The sequence below is a fragment of the Pseudophryne corroboree genome, chromosome 7 (genome assembly GCF_028390025.1).
Source record: "Pseudophryne corroboree isolate aPseCor3 chromosome 7, aPseCor3.hap2, whole genome shotgun sequence".
Classification (NCBI taxonomy): Eukaryota; Metazoa; Chordata; class Amphibia; order Anura; family Myobatrachidae; genus Pseudophryne; species Pseudophryne corroboree.
In genome coordinates, this window is record NC_086450.1 from 66,331,360 (window position 1) to 66,355,587 (window position 24,228).

General features: G+C 47.8%; 1 protein-coding gene and 1 pseudogene across 1 annotated transcript in view; both read left to right on the forward strand.

The window, feature by feature from the left end:
- The window catches only part of PCNT (pericentrin), a 474,261-nt gene that overhangs the window by 234,621 nt on the left and 215,412 nt on the right, over positions 1 to 24,228 (forward strand). The window lies entirely within an intron of this gene.
- On the forward strand, positions 19,544 to 19,662 carry LOC134946116 (5S ribosomal RNA; annotated as a pseudogene).

A 24,228-nucleotide genomic window follows, 5' to 3' on the forward strand; every position in this document is an offset into this window, starting at 1 on the left:
GAACACAGGACCCGACCTCGTCGTCCGTTCCCGGAGCCGCGCCGCCGTCCCCCTTACAGAGCCAGAAGCAAGAAGGTGGTCCAGAAAATCGGCGGCTGAAGACTTCTGTCTTCTCCAAGGTAGCGCACAGCACTGCAGCTGTGCGCCATTGCTCCTCATGCACACCACACACTGCGGTCACTGATGGGTGCAGGGCGCTGGGGGGGGGCGCCCTGAGCAGCAATATTAACACCTTGGCTGGCAAACTAACACCATATATAGCCCCAGGGGCTATATAGGTGTGTATTAACCCCTGCCAGATATATTAAAATAGCGGGAGAAAGCCCACCAAAAAAGGGGCGGGGCCTTCTCCCTCAGCACACTGGCGCCATTTTTCCCTCACAGCTCCGCTGGAAGGAAGCTCCCTGGCTCTCCCCTGCAGTCCTGCACTACAGAAAAGGGTAAAAAAGAGAGGGGGGGCACAAATTAGGCGCAGTATAACGATTTTATGCAGCTATAAGGGGAAAACACACTTCTATAGGTGATATCCCTGTGATATATAGCGCTCTGGTGTGTGCTGGCATACTCTCCCTCTGTCTCCCCACAGGGCTTTGTGGGGTCCTGTCCTCTGTAAGAGCATTCCCTGTGTGTCTGCTGTGTGTCGGTACTGCTGTGTCGACATGTATGAGGAGGAAAATGATGTGGAGGCGGAGCAAATGCCTGTGAATGTGATGTCACCCCCTGCGGGGTCGACACCTGTGTGGTTGGACTTATGGAAGGATTTCCGTGAAAGTGTCAACTCCTTACGCAAAAGGTTTGACGACATAGGACAGCCGGCTACACAGCTTGTGCCTGTTCCAGCGTCTCAAATGTCATCAGGGGCTTTAAAACGCCCGCTACCTCAGGTGACAGATACAGACGTCGACACAGATACCGACTCCAGTGTCGACGATGATGAGACTAGTGTACCCTCCAATAGGTCCACCCGTTACATGATTGAGGCAATGAAAAATGTTTTACACATTTCTGATAATACCCCAGGTACCACAAAAAAGGTTATTATGTTTGGTGAGAAAAAACTACCTGTAGTTTTTCCTGCATCTGAGGAATTAAATGAGGTGTGTGAGGAAGCGTGGACTTCCCCCGATAAGAAATTGATAATTTCAAAACGATTATTGGCAGCGTACCCTTTCCCGCTAGAGGATAGGTCACGTTGGGAAACACCCCCTAGGGGAGATAAGGCGCTGACACGCTTATCAAAGAAGGTGGCACTACCGTCTCCGGATACGGCCACCCTGAAGGAACCTGCTGATAGAAAGCAGGAAGCTACCCTAAAAGCTATTTACACACACACGGGCATTATATTGCGACCAGCGATTGCATCAGCTTGGATGTGCAGTGCTGCTGCTGCGTGGTCTGATTCCCTGTCGGATAATATTGATACCATGGATAGGGACAATATTTTGCTGACGATTGAGCATATAAAAGATGCAGTCTTATACATGCGTGATGCACAGAGGGATATTTGCCGACTGGCATCAAGAATAAGCGCTATGTCCATTGCCGCCAGACGGGGGTTATGGACTCGGCAATGGTCTGGCGATGCTGACTCAAAGCGGCACATGGAGGTTTTGCCCTATAAGGGGGTGGAACTGTTTGGGGATGGTCTTTCGGACCTCGTGTCCACAGCTACTGCTGGGAGACCGTATTATCAGGTACAGTCCTTTCGGCCCCAGAAAAGCAAGAGGGCTAGAGGCTCATCCTTTCTGCCAAGAGGCAAGGGTAGAGGGAAAAAGCTGCAACACACAGCTAGTTCCCAAGAGCAGAAGTCCTCCCCTGCGTCCGGTAAGTCCACAGCATGACGCTGGGGCTGCTCAGGCGGACCCGGTTACGGTGGGGGCCCGTCTCAGGAATTTCAGTGCACAGTGGGCTCTCTCACAGGTGGATCCCTGGGTCCTTCAAGTAGTACTTCAGGGGTACAGGCTGGAATTCGAGACGTCTCCCCCCCCGCCGTTTCCTAAAATCTGCCTTACCGGTAACTCCCTCTGCCAGGGAGGCAGTGTTGGTGGCTATTCAAAAACTGTATTCACAGCAAGTGATTGTCAAGGTACCCCTCCTTCAGCAAGGAAAGGGTTACTATTCCACAATGTTTGTGGTACCGAAACCGGACGGTTCGGTGAGACCCATCTTAAATCTAAAATCCTTGAACACTTATATCAAAAGATTCAAGTTCAAGATGGAATCGCTCAGGGCGGTTATTGCGAGCCTGGACAAGGGGGATTACATGGACATTAAGGATGCCTACCTGCATGTCCCCATTTACCCTCCTCACCAGGAGTACCTCAGGTTTGTGGTACAGGACTGTCACTATCAGTTCCAGACGCTGCCGTTTGGGTTATCCACGGCACCGAGGGTCTTTACCAAGGTAATGGCCGAAATGATGATACTCCTTCGGAAGAAGGGGGTTTTAATTATCCCGTACTTGGACGATCTCCTGATAAAGGCGTGGTCCAAGGAACAGTTGTTAGTGGGGGTAGCACTTTCTCGGGAAGTGCTGCAGCAGCACGGCTGGATTCTCAATATCCCAAAGTCACAGCTGGTCCCGACAACACGTCTTCTATTCCTGGGAATGATTCTGGACACAGACCAGAAAAAAGTGTTTCTTCCAGTGGAAAAAGCCGAGGAGTTGTCATCTATAGTAAGAAACCTCCTAAAACCGGGACAGGTGTCGGTACATCAATGCACGCGAGTCCTGGGAAAAATGGTAGCTTCGTACGAAGCAATTCCATTCGGAAGGTTCCATGCAAGAATTTTCCAGTGGGACCTGTTGGACAAATGGTCCGGGTCGCATCTCCAGATGCAGCAGCGGATAACCCTGTCAGCAAGGACCAGGGTGTCACTACTGTGGTGGCTGCAGAGGGCTCATCTCCTAGAGGGCCGCAGATTCGGAATACATGACTGGGTCCTGGTGACCACGGATGCCAGCCTTCGGGGCTGGGGAGCGGTCACACGAGGAAGAAATTTCCAGGGACTGTGGTCAAATCAGGAGATTTCACTTCACATAAATATTCTGGAGCTAAGAGCCATTTACAATGCCCTAAGCCAAGCAAGACCCCTGCTTCAAAACCAGCCGGTACTGATCCAATCAGACAACATCACGGCGGTCGCCCATGTAAACAGACAGGGCGGCACAAGAAGCAGGAGGGCAATGGCAGAAGCCACAAGGATTCTCCGATGGGCGGAAAATCACGTGTTAGCACTGGCAGCAGTGTTCATTCCGGGAGTGGACATCTGGGAAGCAGACTTCCTCAGCAGGCACGACCTCCACCCGGGAGAATGGGGACTTCATCCAGAAGTCTTCCAAATGCTGGTAAACCGTTGGGAAAGACCACAGGTGGACATGATGGAGTCCTGCCTCAACAAAAAGCTAAAAAGGTATTGCGCCAGGTCAAGGGACCCTCAGGCGATCGCTGTGGACGCTCTAGTAACACCGTGGGTGTACCAGTCGGTTTATGTGTTTCCTCCTCTGCCTCTCATTCCCAAGGTACTGAGAATAATACGAAGGGGAGGAGTGAGAACTATACTCATGGTTCCGGACTGGCCAAGAAGGGCTTGGTACCAGGAACTTCAAGAGATGCTTTCAGAGGACCCATAGCCTCTACCGCTAAGGCGGGACCTGCTGCAGCAGGGGCCCTGCCTGTTCCAAGACTTACCGCGGCTGCGTTTGACGGCATGGCGGTTGAACACCGGATCCTGAAGGAAAAAGGCATTCCGGAGGAAGTCATCCCTACCCTGATCAAAGCCAGGAAGGATGTCACTGCAAAACATTATCACCGCATTTGGCGGAAATATGTTGCTTGGTGTGAGGCCAGGAAGGCCCCAACGGAGGAATTTCAACTGGGTCGATTCCTGCATTTCCTGCAAGCAGGGGTGACGTTGGGCCTCAAATTGGGGTCCATTAAGGTCCAGATTTCGGCTCTGGCGATTTTCTTTCAGAAAGAACTGGCTTCACTGCCTGAAGTTCAGACATTTGTCAAAGGAGTTCTGCATATTCAGCCTCCTTTTGTGCCCCCAGTGGCACCTTGGGATCTCAATGTGGTTTTGGAGTTCCTGAAATCACATTGGTTTGAGCCACTTAAAACCGTGGATTTGAAATATATCTCACGTGGAAAGTGGTCATGCTGTTGGCCCTGGCTTCGGCCAGGCGTGTATCAGAATTGGCAGCTTTGTCTTGTAAAAGCCCTTATCTGATTTTCCATATGGATAGGGCAGAGTTGAGGACTTGTCCTCAGTTTCTCCCGAAGGTGGTATCAGCTTTTCACTTGAACCAACCTATTGTGGTGCCTGCGGCTACTAGGGACTTGGAGGTTTCCAAGTTACTGGACGTAGTCAGGGCCCTGAAAATTTGTTTCCAGGACGGCTAGTGTCAGGAAAACTGACTCGCTGTTTATCCTGTATGCACCCAACAAGCTGGGTGCTCCTGCTTCTAAGCAGACTATTGCGCGCTGGATTTGTAGCACTATTCAGCTTGCGCATTCTGCGGTAGGACTACCGCAGCCTAAATCTGTAAAAGCCATTCCACAAGGATGGCTTCGTTTGGCTTCGTTTGACGGCATGGAAGTTGAGCGGAACATTCTAGCTCGCAAAGGACTTTCCAAAATCGTCGTTGCCACTATGGTGCAAGTCAGAAAACCTGTGACGTCAAAACACTATCATCATATCTGGAGCAGATCTGTCTCTTGTTGCGCGGAACGCACGTATCCGCCTGCAGATTTTCACTTGAGACGTTTCCTCCATTTCCTGCAGGCTGGTGTGGATAAGGGCGTACATCTGGGTTCCGTTAAGGTCCATATTTCGGCTCTCTCAATTTTCTTTCAGAAGAATTTGGTTGTGTTGCCAGAAGTTCAGACCTTCTTACAAGGGGTACTACACATACAACCTTCCTTTGTGCCGCCTACAGCACCCTGGGCTTTGGATGTGGTGTTGACATTTCTACAGTCCTCCTGGTTTGAGCCTCTGATGACTGTAGAAGACAGTGATGTTATAGGCCATGGCTTCTGCTAGACGCATCTCAGAATTGGCGTCCTTTTCGTGTAAAAGTCCCTACTTGGTCTTTTACGAGTACAGAGCGGAGCTCCGGACTAGACAGCAGTTCCTGCCGAAGGTTGTCTCCACATTCCACCTGAATCAACCTATAGTGGTTCCACCCTGTTCTGACGCTTGGGCTCCTCCGGAGTCTTTGGATTTTGTGCATGCTTTGAAGATCTATGTCAGGTGCACTGCTCGGGTCAGGAAGACGGATTCCTTATTCATGCTTTATGATGCGCAGAAAAAGGGTTGTCCTGCTTCAAAGCAGACCATTGCTCGCTGGGTTAGGCTTACTATCCAACAGAGCCTTATTTAGCCACTCTCTGAACCACAGTTAGTCTCTCTCAGGGCAATCTGTATGCAAATGCCGGCAAGCAATTAATGCTGGTGAATGTACAAATCCTGCAGAACACACACATGCATATGTTTTGTAGCATCCAAATCGAAGATGAGTAATTACCAAGTCCCTTGTGGTGTTTCTGCTGGGTATTCCACCAAGCGAGGGTCCAGAGTGTCCTCTTTTGTCCAACGCAAAACCAATGGTGGTTCTCCATGTATTAATCTCCACACAGGGAGAACCACCATTGGTTTTGCGTTGGCCAAAGAGGACACACTGGACCCTCGCTAGGTGGAATACCCAGCTGAAACACCACAAGGGACTTGGTAATTACATATGTATATGTGTGTTCTGCAGGATTTGTACATTCACCAGCATTAATTGCTTGCCGGCATTTGCGGATTGCCCTGAGAGAGACTAACTGTGGTTCGGAGAGTGGCTAAATAAGGCTCTGTTTTTACTCAGTACATATTTTTTTTACTTTTGTCATGTATTCATTTTGTTATTTTTATTGAATATTTTCATTGTTTTTTTTTATAACCAATATAAAATTTACATTTTATTTAAGCGCAATTGGTTTTCTTTTTGTTTATATGTTTGTTTCTTTGGGTGATCAACGATCACCTTTTCCAACGGCAGCTTAGAGAACCAGCCCAGTCACAGCGCCTGTTTATTCGCCTTTTTAAGGTGAAATTACTTATCTCTTACTATCCAACAGGCCTATGTGTCTGCAGCCTTACCTGTTCCCCAGTCTCTGAAGGCCGACTCTACAAGGTCAGTGGGCTCTTCTTGGGCGGCTGCCCGTGGAGTCTCTGCCTTACAACTATGCCGAGCGGCTACCTGGTCGGGGAAGAACACTTTTGTGAAATTCCACAATTTTGATACCCTGCCCAAAGAGGTTACCCAGTTTGGGCAGGCGGTGCTGCAGCAGTCTCCATACATTCCCACCCGTTCTGGAAGCTTTGGGACATCCCCATCGTACTAATCTGTCCCCAGTATCCCTTATGGATGCTAGAGAAAATAGGATTTTAAATACCTACCGGTAAATCCTTTTCTCGTAGTCCATAAGGAATATTGGGCGCCCGCCTCTGTGCAGTGACTTTCTGCAGGTTCTCTGTTATGTGTTAACTGTTCAGCTGTTTTCTGTTGCCAGCTGTTGCTGGCCCTGTTATGTTATGGTGTGCTCGTGTATAAATCTCACCACACTAATTATTGTTAAGTTCCTTCTCTCAAGTATGTCCTTGCTCCTTCGGCCACTGTTTTATCTATAACTGCCTGTGGGATGGGGCATAGAGGGGAGGAGCCAGCACACCCAGTTGAAGAAATTTAAAGTGCACTGACTCCTTTAGACCCGTCTATACCCCATCGTACTAATTCCCCAATATCCCTTATGGACTACGAGAAAAGGATTTACCGGTAGGTATTTAAAATCCTATTGTTTCTTTTCAAATGTAACATGCCACCACATGTTGGCTAGACCCCCAATTCAGTATAGGGGAGGAGGGCACCAAAACATGCCCTTGCTCCGGGCACCATGGCGCCTAGCTACACCTCTACTCGCCATCTTACATTCTGTAGGATCTGTCTATCTACAGCTATCTCATATATTTCTGATATTTATTTATCTCTTTATTTTATATCTATCTAAGGGCAGATTAGATGGGCCAAGATCATCTTATCTGCCATCAATTTCAATGTATCTAAGATGGTGCTACTCCCTAAACTTTTGTACACTTTCCATAATTCACCAGTTCTTCTCCCCTCTGCTATTTACAGACAGAAAGACTATCTAATTTCTTCCCTGGCTGTGGGACACTGTGTTCCCTCCCTCACGCGCAGGTTCTTGACTAATTTCCCTGATTGTTGTAACAGTTTCACCGGGTTACTGCTAATTCTTACTGTAGTCTTTTAAAAGAAGTGCTAGTATTGTGGGGTAGCAGGGGGAGGAGCTTAGAATTAAAATGACAGCAGTTTGAGTGCCAAACTCCAGCCCATCTTGCAATCCCATGGTCCAGCGTCCCACAGCCTGCTTCAGAGAAAAGGATTCAATGGTAAGTGACCAAAAATCCTCTTTTTGTAAATTAAGCTGAAAGTTGTCAAAAAAGTCTGTCATGGCAAGTCTGACAGCGCATTTAGACTGTTCTAACTTGACAAAAAATGAATATTGCGTTGGTCCATGGTGGCTGTGCCACTACCAATTCTTAAGGAACTGGTAACCCCATCGCCAAGGGGCCACGCCCGATAGCCATGCAATAACAGCCACGGGTGGGTTTCTTTGCCTTAGGTTCCCAAGCCTGAAATTGGGTTTCTTTTGCCTTAGGTTCCCAAGCCTGAAATTGGGTTTCTTTTGCCTTAGGTTCCCAAGCCTGAAATAGGGTTTCTTTTGCCTTAGGTTCCCAAGCCTGAATTTGAGCTACTTTATGGTTCTCAAGCCAGAGCTGTTGCTTTAATTCATGGCAACAGAATTTTCATCAACGCTCACCGCAGTTACTGTTTACTGTTAGCCTCTACCACCTCTTATGGGAGGCTGATCCACTTTTGAGGCCGCACCGCCGGTTTTGGTAACGGGGCCTGTCCAGTATGATTTTAAGCTGATGTAATATCCTGCTGTCCACCCTCAGCTTTAAGATCCTCAAAGACCTGGGCAAAATACTGGGGGTCAGCATGGAAGCGGAGCATCTTTGCACTCATTAGGTTGATAACATAGAGGCAACGACTCCAAAAGGCTTCCTTCGAGTATTCAACAGGGAACGGCATCAGTGGGTAGGAGAGCTCACTGCCCACGTATGCATAGGATACATACAGACATGTTGATAGACTTGCTAGTAGTTCCCACTCGCTGAGCAGCTCGGATGACATGACCTCTCGGCAGAGCATGTAGAGAAACGCTAGATTGGTCGGAGTGATGAAACTGACATTCCGCCAGTATTGATAGAGGAAGTTGTCAACAGCGGTTATCCATAGAGCAATATATGTTGGTGATAACTCCACGAATTCTTTACACCTGCGGCAGAGGAACTCCATTAGACAGCTGAACAGGTCACTGGTCGATGCCTGCACCGTATTGGATTTTGCAGGTGAGCGCACTTCCTGGTCTCTACCAGGTTCCTTGTCAGGAGCATCATGTGAGGCCTGTATTAAGGCTGGGAGATCCACACAGGATAGCATGGAATCCTTCCTGCTCTCAGTGATGAGGTGGGTAATGTTGGTTCCACCCATTTTGCCTTGCCTCCTCTTAGACATGAATCTCCTAATGCGCGCGATGAGCGAACGTCTCTCGGCAGGTCTTGCAGTCTCGCTGTTCTCAGTGCGATGGTTCCCACTTGAGTCCTCATCAGGCCGCCTCGCCTTGCGGCAGCACGGAAATGGCATACAGTTCCACATTCTTATTCAAGGAATGCCAGCAAATCCGGTGTCTGTAATCTGTGGTGAGTCTGATTGTAGAAAGTTATCCAATAGCTACGGTCTGTTTCCAGCACGTGACTGATGCTGCCCGGTTCAACACTAGGCAGCAATTGAGTCCAGCAGGTCGTAATCAGAGGTTTTCCCTGCTTACTGTGGCATTGTGACATCACTGTGATGCGTTATTTATGCAACCGAGCTGGTGATTGTGATGCGTTGTTTATGCAAATGAACTGGTGACTTTTGTGCCTTTATATGCAAATTAGCTACATGTAGGCAATTCAACAAGTACTGAAAATTGGTGAAAATGTAGAAGGTATTATTCCCTCATTACAGCCCTGTAAGGGAGGGAATATATGGATAGAAAGAAGAGGAAAAAGGGTCGCACAGACATATGTATATGCTAGTCAATGATTACCAGTAAGTCACAAAAAGTCCTTTCCCATATACTTAAATCTCATTTATTAATTGTCACTTAAATTGTATGGGAGGTGCTCCTGGGAATAAATTATATATACTTAGAAAGACCAGAAGAAGGAAGTATTCCCTATTATGGGCACACTCGGACTTTGTGACAGTATTCTTAAAGTCTAATATCAATAATGATATTTGACCACTAATCTTAAAATATAACTTTTATTTGTATCTTAAAACATCTGCGAAAATATTGTGCATGTGAGAAAAAAGTGCAAAAATAATAAACAAATGTGAAAATGAAGCTAAAAATTCAGTCACTGCTGTCTATTTATTCTTCACTCTTTCAAGTGTTTAGAATGTATCCATATTTGTTGCAATAATCTTTTATTTCTCTAACGTCCTAGTGGATGCTGGGGACTCCGTAAGGACCATGGGGAATAGACGGGCTCCACAGGAGACTGGGCACTCTAAGAAAGATTTAGGACTACCTGGTGTGCACTGGCTCCTCCCCCTATGACCCTCCTCCAAGCCTCAGTTAGATTTCTGTGCCCGGCCGAGCTGGATGCACACTAGGGGCTCTCCTGAGCTCCTAGAAAGAAAGTGTTTGTTAGGTTTTTTTATTTTCAGTGAGACCTGCTGGCAACAGGCTCACTGCATCGAGGGACTAAGGGGAGAAGAAGCGAACCTACCTAAGTGGTGGTAGCTTGGGCTTCTTAGGCTACTGGACACCATTAGCTCCAGAGGGATCGAACACAGGACCCGACCTCGTCGTCCGTTCCTGGAGCCGCGCCGCCGTCCCCCTTACAGAGCCAGAAGCAAGAAGGTGGTCCAGAAAATCGGCGGCTGAAGACTTCTGTCTTCTCCAAGGTAGCGCACAGCACTGCAGCTGTGCGCCATTGCTCCTCATGCACACCACACACTGCGGTCACTGACGGGTGCAGGGCGCTGGGGGGGGGCCGCCCTGAGCAGCAATATTAACACCTTGGCTGGCAAACTAACACCATATATAGCCCCAGGGGCTATATAGGTGTGTATTAACCCCTGCCAGATATATTAAAATAGCGGGAGAAAGCCCACCAAAAAAGGGGCGGGGCCTTCTCCCTCAGCACACTGGCGCCATTTTTCCCTCACAGCTCCGCTGGAAGGAAGCTCCCTGGCTCTCCCCTGCAGTCCTGCACTACAGAAAAGGGTAAAAAAGAGAGGGGGGGCACAAATTAGGCGCAGTATAACGATTTTATGCAGCTATAAGGGGAAAACACACTTCTATAGGTGATATCCCTGTGATATATAGCGCTCTGGTGTGCGCTGGCATACTCTCCCTCTGTCTCCCCCAAAGGGCTTTGTGGGGTCCTGTCCTCTGTAAGAGCATTCCCTGTGTGTCTGCTGTGTGTCGGTACTGCTGTGTCGACATGTATGAGGAGGAAAATGATGTGGAGGCGGAGCAAATGCCTGTGAATGTGATGTCACCCCCTGCGGGGTCGACACCTGTGTGGTTGGACTTATGGAAGGATTTCCGTGAAAGTGTCAACTCCTTACACAAAAGGTTTGACGACATAGGACAGCCGGCTACACAGCTTGTGCCTGTTCCAGCGTCTCAAATGTCATCAGGGGCTTTAAAACTCAAAGCGGCACATGGAGGTTTTGCCCTATAAGGGGGTGGAACTGTTTGGGGTTGGTCTTTCGGACCTCGTGTCCACAGCTACTGCTGGGAGACCGTATTATCAGGTACAGTCCTTTCGGCCCCAGAAAAGCAAGAGGGCTAGAGGCTCATCCTTTCTGCCAAGAGGCAAGGGTAGAGGAAAAAAGCTGCAACACACAGCTAGTTCCCAAGAGCAGAAGTCCTCCCCTGCGTCCGGTAAGTCCACAGCATGACGCTGGGGCTGCTCAGGCGGACCCGGTTACGGTGGGGGCCCGTCTCAGGAATTTCAGCGCACAGTGGGCTCTCTCACAGGTGGATCCCTGGGTCCTTCAAGTAGTACTTCAGGGGTACAGGCTGGAATTCGAGACGTCTCCCCCCGCGCCGTTTCCTAAAATCTTCCTTACCGGTAACTCCCTCTGCCAGGGAGGCAGTGTTGGTGGCTATTCAAAAACTGTATTCAAAGCAAGTGATTGTCAAGGTACCCCTCCTTCAGCAAGGAAAGGGTTACTATTCCACAATGTTTGTGGTACCGAAACCGGACGGTTCGGTGAGACCCATCTTAAATCTAAAATCCTTGAACACTTATATCAAAAGATTCAAGTTCAAGATGGAATCGCTCAGGGCGGTTATTGCGAGCCTGGACAAGGGGGATTACATGGTCTCCCTGGACATTAAGGATGCCTACCTGCATGTCCCCATTTACCCTCCTCACCAGGAGTACCTCAGGTTTGTGGTACAGGACTGTCACTTACAGTTCCAGACGCTGCCGTTTGGGTTATCCACGGCACCGAGGGTCTTTACCAAGGTAATGGCCGAAATGATGATACTCCTTCGGAAGAAGGGGGTTTTAATTATCCCGTACTTGGACGATCTCCTGATAAAGGCGAGGTCCAAGGAACAGTTGTTAGTGGGGGTAGCACTTTCTCGGGAAGTGCTGCAGCAGCACGGCTGGATTCTCAATATCCCAAAGTCACAGCTGGTCCCGACAACACGTCTTCTGTTCCTTGGAATGATTCTGGACACAGACCAGAAAAAAGTGTTTCTTCCAGTGGAAAAAGCCGAGGAGTTGTCATCTATAGTCAGAAACCTCCTAAATCCGGGACAGGTGTCGGTACATCAATGCACGTGAGTCCTGGGAAAAATGGTAGCTTCGTACGAAGCAATTCCATTCGGAAGGTTCCATGCAAGAATTTTCCAGTGGGACCTGTTGGACAAATGGTCCGTGTCGCATCTCCAGATGCAGCAGCGGATAACCCTGTCAGCAAGGACCAGGGTGTCACTACTGTGGTGGCTGCAGAGGGCTCATCTCCTAGAGGGCCGCAGATTCGGAATACAGGACTGGGTCCTGGTGACCACGGATGCCAGCCTTCGGGGCTGGGGAGCTGTCACACGAGGAAGAAATTTCCAGGGACTGTGGTCAAATCAGGAGATTTCACTTCACATAAATATTCTGGAGCTAAGAGCCATTTACAATGCCCTAAGCCAAGCAAGACCCCTGCTTCAAAACCAGCCGGTACTGATCCAATCAGACAACATCACGGCGGTCGCCCATGTAAACAGACAGGGCGGCACAAGAAGCAGGAGGGCAATGGCAGAAGCCACAAGGATTCTCCGATGGGCGGAAAATCACGTGTTAGCACTGGCAGCAGTGTTCATTCCGGGAGTGGACATCTGGGAAGCAGACTTCCTCAGCAGGCACGACCTCCACCCGGGAGAATGGGGACTTCATCCAGAAGTCTTCCAAATGCTGGTAAACCGTTGGGAAAGACCACAGGTGGACATGATGGCGTCCTGCCTCAACAAAAAGCTAAAAAGGTATTGCGCCAGGTCAAGGGACCCTCAGGCGATCGCTGTGGACGCTCTAGTAACACCGTGGGTGTACCAGTCGGTTTATGTGTTTCCTCCTCTGCCTCTCATTCCCAAGGTACTGAGAATAATACGAAGGGGAGGAGTGAGAACTATACTCGTGGTTCCGGATTGGCCAAGAAGGGCTTGGTACCCGGAACTTCAAGAGATGCTTTCAGAGGACCCATGGCCTCTACCACTAAGGCGGGACCTGCTGCAGCAGGGGCCCTGCCTGTTCCAAGACTTACCGCGGCTGCGTTTGACGGCATGGCGGTTGAACACCGGATCCTGAAGGAAAAAGGCATTCCGGAGGAAGTCATCCCTACCCTGATCAAAGCCAGGAAGGATGTCACTGCAAAACATTATCACCGCATTTGGCGGAAATATGTTGCTTGGTGTGAGGCCAGGAAGGCCCCAACGGAGGAATTTCAACTGGGTCGATTCCTGCATTTCCTGCAAGCAGGGGTGACGTTGGGCCTCAAATTGGGGTCCATGAAGGTCCAGATTTCGGCTCTGTCGATTTTCTTTCAGAAAGAACTGGCTTCACTGCCTGAAGTTCAGACATTTGTCAAAGGAGTTCTGCATATTCAGCCTCCTTTTGTGCCCCCAGTGGCACCTTGGGATCTCAATGTGGTTTTGGAGTTCCTGAAATCACATTGGTTTGAGCCACTTAAAACCGTGGATTTGAAATATATCTCACGTGGAAAGTGGTTATGCTGTTGGCCCTGGCTTCGGCCAGGCGTGTATCAGAATTGGCGGCTTTGTCTTGTAAAAGCCCTTATCTGATTTTCCATATGGATAGGGCAGAGTTGAGGACTCGTCCTCAGTTTCTCCCGAAGGTGGTATCAGCTTTTCACTTGAACCAACCTATTGTGGTGCCTGCGGCTACTAGGGACTTGGAGGTTTCCAAGTTACTGGACGTAGTCAGGGCCCTGAAAATTTATGTTTCCAGGACGGCTAGTGTCAGGAAAACTGACTCGCTGTTTATCCTGTATGCACCCAACAAGCTGGGTGCTCCTGCTTCTAAGCAGACTATTGCGCGCTGGATTTGAAGCACTATTCAGCTTGCGCATTCTGCGGTAGGACTACCGCAGCCTAAATCTGTAAAAGCCCATTCCACAAGGAAGGTGGGCTCATCTTGGGCGGCTGCCCGAGGGGTCTCGGCACTGCAACTTTGCCGAGCGGCTACTTGGTCAGGGTCTAACACTTTTGCTAAGTTTTACAAATTTGATACCCTGGCTGAGGAGGACCTTGAGTTTGCTAATTCGGTGCTGCAGAGTCATCCGCACTCTCCCGCCCGTTTGGGAGCTTTGGTATAATTCCCATGGTCCTTACGGAGTCCCCAGCATCCACTAGGACGTCAGAGAAAATAAGAATTTACTCACCGGTAATTCTATTTCTCGTAGTCCGTAGTGGATGCTGGGCGCCCATCCCAAGTTATGATTATCTGCAATACTTGTAAATAGTTATTGTTAACTAATCGGGTTATTGTTGGGAGCCATCTGTTCAGAGGCTCCATTGTTATCATACTGTTAACTGGGTTATTATCACGAGTTGTACGGTGTGATTGGTGTGGCTGGTATGAGTCTTACCCGGGATTCAAAATCCTTCCTTATTGTGTCAGCTCTTCCGGGCACAGTATCTTAACTGAGGTCTGGAGGAGGGTCATAGGGGGAGGAGCCAGTGCACACCAGATAGTCCTAAATCTTTCTTTAGATGTGCCCAGTCTCCTGCGAAGCCGCTATTCCCCCTGGTCCTTACGGAGTCCCCAGCATCCACTACGGACTACGAGAAATAGAATTACCGGTGAGTAAATTCTTATTTTTTTCAACTGGGTGTGCTGTCTCCTCCCCTCTATGCCCCCTCCCACAGGCAGTTTAGAAAAAAGTGCCCTCAGGAGAGGATGCACACTCTGCTAGCTCCAGAGTTTTTTTCTTCAATTTCATTTACATTTTTACGTATTTCGGTATGCTTTTTGTGCAACAGCATTCCTGCACCGTGGGAGTAAAGGGGGGGGGGGGGAGATGGTCACCGACCTCATGAGGTGCTGAGCCACTTCTCCGCTGCAGGACCACCTTCCTGAGGGGCAGTTTGTTCTGCCGGGCACCGCACCCCTAACAGAGCCTGATGGTGATCGTCGTTGTGTGTGAGGCTGCACAGCCTGTGGAGACATAGCCAGTATAAAAGTTATTTTCTCTTGCGTCCTAGATTATGCTGGGGTCCATATTAGTACCATGGGGTATAGACGGGTCCACCAGGAGCCATTGACACTTTAAGAGTTTAATAGTGTGGGCTGGCTCCTTCCTCTATGCTCCTCCTACCAGACTCTGTTTAGAAAATGTGCCCTAGAAGCCGGTCACAGCTAGGGGAGCGCTACAGAGTTCTCTTAGGAGAAGTTTATTTCTCATACGTCCTAGAGGATGCTGGGGACACTTCAAGAACCATGGGGTATAGACGGGATCTGTAGGAGACATGGGCACTTTAATACTTTCAAAGGGGTTTGAACTGGCTCCTCCCTCTATGCCTCTCCTCCAGACTCCAGTTTAGAATTTGTGCCCAGTGAGACTGGATGCACACTGAGGAGCTCTCCTGAGTTTCTCTGAAAAATACTTTTGTTAGGTTTATTATTTTCAGGGAGACCTGCTGGCAACAGGCTCCCTGCTTCGTGGGACTGAGGGGAGAGAAGCAGATCTACTTCTGTGAGTTTCAAGGCTCTGCTTCTTTGGCTACAGGACACCATTCGCTCCTGAGGGTCTGAACGCTAGGTATGCCTACATGCTCGTTCCCAGAGCCCGCCGTCACCCCCTTGCAGAGCCAGAAGACAGGTGAGTAGAAGATCAGAAGACTTCAGTGACGTCTTTGAGGTACCGCACAGCTGCGCGCCATGCTCCCACACACAGCGGCACTACAGGGTGCGGGGAGGGGGTAAATATAAAAAAAAATAGTGTACCTGAAGCGTGCCATTGAGGGGGCGGGGCTTAGTCCTTACAGCTCTCATCAGCGCCATTTTCTATTCACAGAGCTGTATCAAGTAACAGGGTGCATAGCAAGGGGGGGGGCACAGTTTTTTTTTTTTTTTTTTGGTGCGCTGTATGTATTTATAAAAGCGCTAACAGGTCTGAGGCTTTGTATAAAGGTTTTCAGTAACGGGATAAGCGCTGGGATGTGAGCTGCCAAACTCCCTCTGTGTCTGTCCCCTATATGCCCAGTGTGTCTGTGGGTGTCAGTACACGTGTGTCGGCATGTCTGAGGCTGAATGCTCTTCTCAGGAGAAGGCTGGATTAGGGACAGAAACGGCTGTGGGAGTGTTCATGTCGGCACCGCCGACACCTGATTGGGTTAATGGTTTGAGTACTTTAAATGCAAATGTGGCTTTATTAAATAAAAGCGTTCACAAACCCAGATACAGATACCGACACGGACTCTGACTCCAGTGTAGACTATAGTGATGCCAGATTAAATTCTAAACTGGCTAAGAGCATTCAGTACTTGATTGTGGCGATATATGATGTGTTACATTTCACGGATGATCCTGCTGTTCCTAATACAAGTGTCTGTATGTATAAAGGAAAGAAACCTGAGGTAACGTTTCCTCCCTCTCATGTACTGAACACGCTTTTTGAAAAGGTTTGGGAAAATCCTGACAAGAAGTTTCAAATTCCCAAGGGAATTCCGGTTGCGTATCTGTTCCTCTCTGGGGATAGGGAAAAGTGGGAGTCACCCCACACTGTAGACCAGGCTCTATCACGACTATCCAAAAAGGTGGCGCTTCCGTCCCCTGACACGGCAGCCCTAAAGGAACCTGTGGATCGTAAGCAGGAAAATACATTGAAATCCATTTATATCACTACAGGTACGCTGCTCAGACATGCCGTTGCTTCGGCGTGGGTGAGTAGCGCTATTGAAAAGTGGGCAGAGAACTTGTCATCTGAGATAGATACCCTGGATAGGGATAGCATTCTTTTGACACTGGGTTATATCAAGGACGCTGCAGCCTACCTAAAGGAAGCTGCGAGAGACATTGGCCTTTTGCGATCAAGGGCCAATGCCATGGCAGTATCAGCTAGAATAGCATTGTGGATTCATCAATGGAATGCTGATGCTGACTCTAAGAAGGCTATGGAGTCTCTGCCATATAAAGGTGGTGTCTTGTTTGGTGACGGCCTCGCTGACCTGGTATCTACGGCTACTGCGGGCAAATCATCATTTTTACCTTATGTTCCTGCACAACAAAAGAAGACGCACCACTATCAAATACAGTCCTTTCGGCCAAATAAATACAAAAAAGGACGAGAGTCTTCCTTCCTTGCTTCTAGAGGAAAGGGAAAAAGGTCACTGGCTGTGGCAGGTTCCCAAGAGCAGAAGTCGTCTCTGGCTTCTGCCAAATCCACCGCATGTCGCTGGGACAACTCTGCGGGAGTCCGCACCGGTGGGGGCACGTCTCCAACTCTTCAGTCAGTTCTGGGTTCGTTTGGCCCTAGACCCATGGGTGTTAGAAATAGTGTCCCAATGGTACAAACTGGAGTTTCAAGACGTTCCCCCTCGGCGATTTTTCAAATCAGCCTTACCAGCTTCTCTTCCAGACAGGGAGGTAGTATGCGATGCGATACAAAAGCTGTGTCAAAATCAAGTCATTGTCAAGGTGGCCCCGTCACAACAGGGAGAAGGTTTTTATTCGAGCCTATTCGTGGTCCCGAAGCCGGACGGCTCAGTCAGACCAATTCTGAACCTAAAATCCCTTCATTTCTATCTGAGAAAATTCAATTCAAAGATGGAATCTCTCCGAGCAGTGATCTCCAGTCTGGAGGAAGGGGATTTTATGGTGTCGGTCGACATAAAGGATGCCTGCTTACACGTCCCCATATATCCTCCGCATCAGGCTTACCTGAGGTTTGCGATTCAGGATTGTCATTACCAATTTCAGACGTTGCCGTTTGGTCTATCCACGGCTCTGAGGGTTTTCACCAAAATTATGGCGGAAATTATGGTTCTGCTGTGCACGCAAGGAGTCACAATTATCCCGTTCTTGGACGATCTCCTGATAAAGGTGAGATCCAGGGACCGATTACTGCAGAGCACTACGATTTCCCTGACAGTTCTGCAGCACCATGGTTGGCTCCTGAACTTGCCAAAGTCACAGTTGAGTCCGACGAAACGACTATCGTTTTTGGGAATGATTCTGGACACAGAATTACAGAGAGTTTTTCTTCCAGAAGAGAAGGCTCTGGAAATTCAGTGACTGGTCAAACAAATTCTGAAGCCAGCGAGAGTCTCGATCCATCAATGCACTCGATTGCGGGGGAAGATGGTGGCGGCCTACAAGGCCATTCCATTTGGCAGATTCCATGCCAGAGTTTTTTTCAGTGGGATCTGTTGGACAAGTGGACTGGGTCCCATCTGTACATGCACCAACAGATAATCCTGTTGTCCAAGACCAGAATCTCACTCCTGTGGTGGTTGCACAGCTCTCACCTCCTAGAGGGACGCAGGTTCGGGATCCAGGACTGGATCCTGGGGACCACGGATGCGAGCCTCTGAGGCTGGGGTGCAGTCACACAGGGGGGAAAATTTCCAGGAAAAATGGTCAAGCCAGGAAGCTTGTCTACACATAAACATTCTGGAATTAAGGGCCATTTACAACGGCCTTCTACAAGCGGAACATCATCTTCGCGATCTGCCCGTCTTGATTCAGTCGGACAACATAACAGCAGTGGCGTACATAAACCGCCAGGGCGGAACGAAGAGCAGAGCGGCAATGGCAGAAGCCACAAAAGTTTTCCGCTGGGCGGAAAGGCATGTAAGCGCTCTGTCAGCGGTCTTCATTCCAGGTGTGGACAGCTGGGAAGCAGACTCCCTCAGCAGACGCGATCTCCATCCAGGATAGTGGGGTCTGCATCGAGAGGTCGTTGCAGAAGTGAAAGTCGTTGGGGAATTCCTCAAATAGACATGATGGCATGGTGTTTATTGAGGATCTCTCATGCATATTAGTCTGGTAGTCCTTCAGATTGCAGATCATCACAACTGCACTAGGAGGACTTGCCATCTGATACATTAATTCACAGTATAAGCTTGCTTTGAGATTTTCTGTGCACACCACAGATTTATAATCCCACAGATTGCAGGACATACTTATTATATACTTTTTGTACATATTGCTAGCGCACTCACCTGCGCTGCATACCATGCAGTTAGGATTTTCTATGTGGTTTACAACAGTATAATCCTACATATTTTAGGCTATTATTGCTGGCACCAGTGCTCATTATTTTTGGCACACTACTTGATATTGCATGGTGCTTATTCAGGATCTCTCATGCATATTATAGTCTGGTAGTCCTTCAGATTGCAGATCATCACAACTGCAATAGGAGGACATTTCATTTGGCACACCAATCCATAGTATAAGCCTGCCTTGGGATTTTTTGTGCACATTATAGATTTATAATCCTACAAATTGCAGGGCATACCTATTATTATCATATATTTTTTTTGTACACATTGCTCTATTCCCTATGTATGCAGGGCGATATACACTTTAGGGTGTTTTTTGTTTTAAAACTATGCTTCTCTGCCTTGCACAATAAGGAATACATATGTGCAATCTATATTTACATGTATGAATCTATCTGACGCTGCATATTCTGTGACGGGTTTTCTTCATTACTTACTAATTTCTGTAGACTTTCATCCACGATCCTAGGATGTACTTTGCCACGGTGTGACAACTGTTTCACCCTGCCTAACGTGGAAAGCAGATCTACACACTATATGACCTTATCTTCCTAAATCTTCATTCTATCATTTCATCTAGGTGCACTCTCATTGGTAGATAGCCTCTCTACTACCATACCACGCTGCTAATGCCCGATCTCGTACGATCTTTGAAGCTAAACAGCGTTGGGACGGGTCAGTACCTTGAGAGGCGACTCCCTGGGAATACCTGGTGCTGTAGAGTAGGGACTATTCCCCTTCTTTTGAAGGGTGGACACCAACAGCAGTATCACCACTTTTTGATTCATTTACAAACCCCTTTTTCTTTCTATTCTTACCGCGTCCAAATCGTGTCAATATATATTTCTAACTTTGCACAATATGGAATAACAGGTGAACACTCAATTGCTCATCATATTCAAGTAGTTCTCCAAGACATACCATTGACCTTCCTGGTCGGTCCCATTAATACAGATTATCTGTACTGGTCAGGAGAAACGGGTGTCAGACTATCAAGTGTCTGCAGCCTTTCTAATCCCTCTTGTGTGATTAACAGACCAGAACATTTTATATTTTCTCACGTCTTGTTTATGCTTATATTCTTTTTTGGATCGTTGAGGGGTAATAATTTTTTTTTTTTTAAATTGTTTATTAATAAAAAATTTAGTTTTATCAATACCAATAACCAAAGATTTTTTCTCTTTATAATCACAAGAGTGCGCCCACACAAGAGCTTTCTTTCTCTCTTTTCGTTGGCGTCTCGACTCAACAAGAAACTTCCGAGATATTGTTCCAGGTCGAGGGACCCTCAAGCAATAACGGTGGATGCCCTTGTGACACCGTGGGTGTTTCAGTCGATATATGTGTTCCCTCCGATTCCACTCATTCCAAAAGTGGTAAAGATCATAAGAAGAACAAGGGTTCATGCAATCCTCATTGTTCCAGACTGGCCAAGGTGGGCCTGGTATCCAGATCTACAGGAATTGCTCATTGGAGATTCCTGGCCTCTTCCTCTACGAGAGGATCTGTTACAGCAGTGGCTTTGCGTGTACCAAGACTTACCGCTGCTTAGTTTAACAGCTTGGAGATTGAACGCTGGATCCTAGCCCGAAAGGATATTCCAAGTGCAGTCATTCCCAAACTTCTTCAGGCTAGAAAAGAAGTAATGGCGAAACATTATCACCAGATTTGAAGAAAATATGTGTCTTGGTATGAATCCAAGAAGGCTCCTACGGAAGAATTTCAGCTGGGCCGTTTTCTCCATTTTCTACAAGCAGGTGTGGATGCGGGCCTAAAGTTAGGCTCAATTAAAGTAAAAATTTCGGCATTGTCCATTTTCTTTCAAAAAAATTTGGCCTCCCTTCTGGAAGGTCAGACTTTCGTGAAAGGCATGCTCCACATCCAACCTCCCTTTGTGCCCCCTGTGGAACCATGGGATCTTAACATGGTGTTGCAGTTCCTATAATCTCATTGGTTTGAACCTTTACGTAAGGTAGAGTTGAAGTTCGTCATTTCTAAAGTGATCATGCTGTTGGCCTTGGCCTCTGCGAGGCGGGTGTTTGAATTGGCGGCTTTGTCTCACAAGAGCCCCTATTTGATCTTCCATGAAGATAGAGCGGAGTTGAGAACTCGTCAGCAATTTCTGCCTAAAGTGGTGTCATTGTTGCTGATGTTGTTCATGCCGTTGACTTGCGTTGTTGAATGCCATGTTGTACGGCGTGCTTGAGGTGTGAGCTGGTATGTATTTTACCTTAGTTTAACAATAAATCCTTTTCCTCGAAATGTCCGTCTCCCTGGGCACAGTTCCTATAACTGGAGTCTGGAGGAGGGGCATAGAGGGAGGAGCCAGTTCACACCCCTTTGAAAGTCTTAAAGTGCCCATGTCTCCTGCGGATCCCGTCTATACCCCATGGTTCTTGAAGTGTCCCCAGCATCTACGGACTAATATTAAAATCCTATTTCTCTGGCTGGGTTCACAGGATAACATTGGGATATGGTTGAGCGACAATGGAAATGGCACCAACACTGTCACAAGCTTTCTGGCCTCCCAGGATGCATCAGGGCTTCCCCATATAATCCCGCCCACTGACTCAGTCAGATCAGTTTTTTGCTTGGTGCGGCAGGAAGCCGCATGGTCACAGGGCGGCTGTAGATAAAGCAGCCTGAAGCTTTTGTTATTTTATTTTTATAGACTTACTATGTTTTTTTCGAGTGACTTTTCCTAACAGCGTCTTAAACGCATAGTGGAAAGAGTCGCGCCGACAACTCCCCACCGGGTTGCAACTAAGCTTACCTTCGAGGTAATAGTGCTGTCTCGACGGGTGTCTGTGTTGGAGGTCCTGCAGACGTAACCAGGCTGTGGCCGGAGCATGGGGGGATGGTAAGTCTATGGATTTCCTCTTAACACTGATTTGGTAGAGACTACAAACAGTGTGTTGATGCGCCGAACATCTCGAGTGCGACAGCGCTACACTCTAGGGATCATAGGCGCCAGGACTAGGTAGAGGCCGCGATCCTTAGGGTTAAAGTCAATAGGGGGATTCAGACGCTCTCCTGGCCGCCCCTCCTCCGAGTTTTTCCGTGCGTCTCCCGTCCATGAACTAAATGACCTCACTTCCGTCTCAGACGCTACCACGAGGGTACTCGTTCGCAGCTTAGACGCTGCGGTTGTGTACACTAGAGATCCCGCTTAGGCCGAGTCGCAGACCTTAGCGTCTGCATACACGTGGAAGTCACTGAGTGTCCGCGTCCGCAGGGAGCGACTGTATCCGTTATCAGTTATACAAGAGCGGCAGTGTACATCAGGAGCGTCTGAATCCACTCAGCGTCTCACAAGCGCATTTTCTTGGATATGGAAGTGTGGTGAGTCTCCCTGTATCCCGCTCTACAGAGTAAGGGTATATAGTACTAAAAATTCTCTCTACTTGTTAGTATGAATTGTTAATTTTTAGTACATATTACATATGAGATCTATATATTACTGTGTTTTCTGCATGTTATGTGGAAAAAAGAACCAGTTAAAAACAGAACTACAATTTTCCTACTTACTTGTAAGTTGTTATGGGGGTTGTATTCTCATATGACAATGTCTAATGCCTTAACATGTGACTGACTGCTAGTATGTGTGCTGACTTTTCTGTGTAATGTCAGTCCTGTTCTGACCCTCAATTCAGGTGCACTGTGGTCAGATTGATCTCACTTCTATATACTCATATATAGGTGATTTTCAGTCACAAATTGTGTAGTCATTAACAGATTATTACCATGTCTGTGAGCGGCAAAAGTGACGAGGAGAATTTATCAAGCACTCCTACATCCCTAACAACTTATCTTGTAAGACAGGGTTAATTGATATGGTCCAATTGGTCACTTATGATGGGTTGTGTGCGAACTGTTTAACTGTTTTGCTTTTCAGCAAAGTAAAAAGCAGGAGTTGGTTCAACCACCAACAGAGCAACCATGGAATATGTTCGCAAAGACTTTATCCTCAATAGCGGACAGGTTAGCACCGGTAGTACCACCTCAGGGGTTAGGTTACACTATTAACCCATACATGCAGCTCCCTTCCTACTGCTTGGTTCCAGTAGCCTCTACAAGCAACCAAGGGACAGGTAAGACTAAGACGGATGCGTCTATGTGGCAGACTACACAAGATGATACAACAGATGATACAGTATATTCAAATACTCCGTATGATGATCAGTCGCAGAGTTTTAGTTCAGATGATGTAGCTGAACTTATTAATGCTGTGAAGGCTGTTCTCTCTTTGGAAGAGCCAGCTAAAACAGTGTTAAAATCTAAAGCACCTGTGTTTAAACGAACAAAATCAGTGAAAACTGAATTCCCAGCGTCAGATGAGCTGACGGAAATGATGGATGAGTCTTGGGCGACGCCCAGTAAGAAATATAAGATTCCGAAAAGATGGAATTCTTATTATCCATTTCCAGCTGCGGATTGTTCGAAAAGAGAAGTTCCTCCAAAAGTAGATGCACATGTTCTGCGACTTGTGCATAAATCTGCTTTAACACTGTCATCTACCTCGCTAAATGATGTCACAGACAGAAGGGCAGATAGTTTTTTGAAAAATGTATTTTCTCTAGTAGGAGCAGTGGTAAGACCTGCTATGGCTTCGACCTGGGTAGCAAAGGCAATGGGCGAATGGATAGAGGAACTAGAGAATGACATCTCTTCTCCTACTACGGAGCAAGAGTATCATTTAAGCCGTTTAAGACAATCTGCCTAATACTTGGAAGAGACAGCAATTGATATGGGTACAGTTGCTTCTAAAGCTTCAGCCTTGACAGTAGCCGCTCACAGAGCAGTTTGGCTACGTACCTGGAAGGCAGATGCGGAATCCAAGAAAGAATTGGAAGCATTGCCTTTTGTGGGTAATATATTGTTTGGGAAACCATTATCTGATATCCTAGAATCAGTGGCTGAATCAAAGAAGGTTAGCTTTCCGGCTACTTATATCCCTAAGTCCAAGGGTTCAAAGTTTTGCTGATTTTGTTGGCAAATGAAAGCGAAAGCTAAAGAGGAGTCTAAGCAACCCCAGTTCAAAACCAGGGGTAGGAAGCAGTGGGCTAGCAAAAAGCCAGCTTCCAAGCCTGAACAGAAACCATCAGCCTGAAGAGACGGGCCTCCGCCTGGAGGGTTCCAGGGTTGGGGGCCGACTCCTTCATTTTGCACACATATGCCAGCAGTCAGCAACAGATGCTTAGGGGCAGAAGGTGGTATCTCAGGGGTATGGGTTCCGATTCAGGAGGCAGCCTTCTCAAAGATTTTTTTTCACCAGCCCGTCTCCTATAGA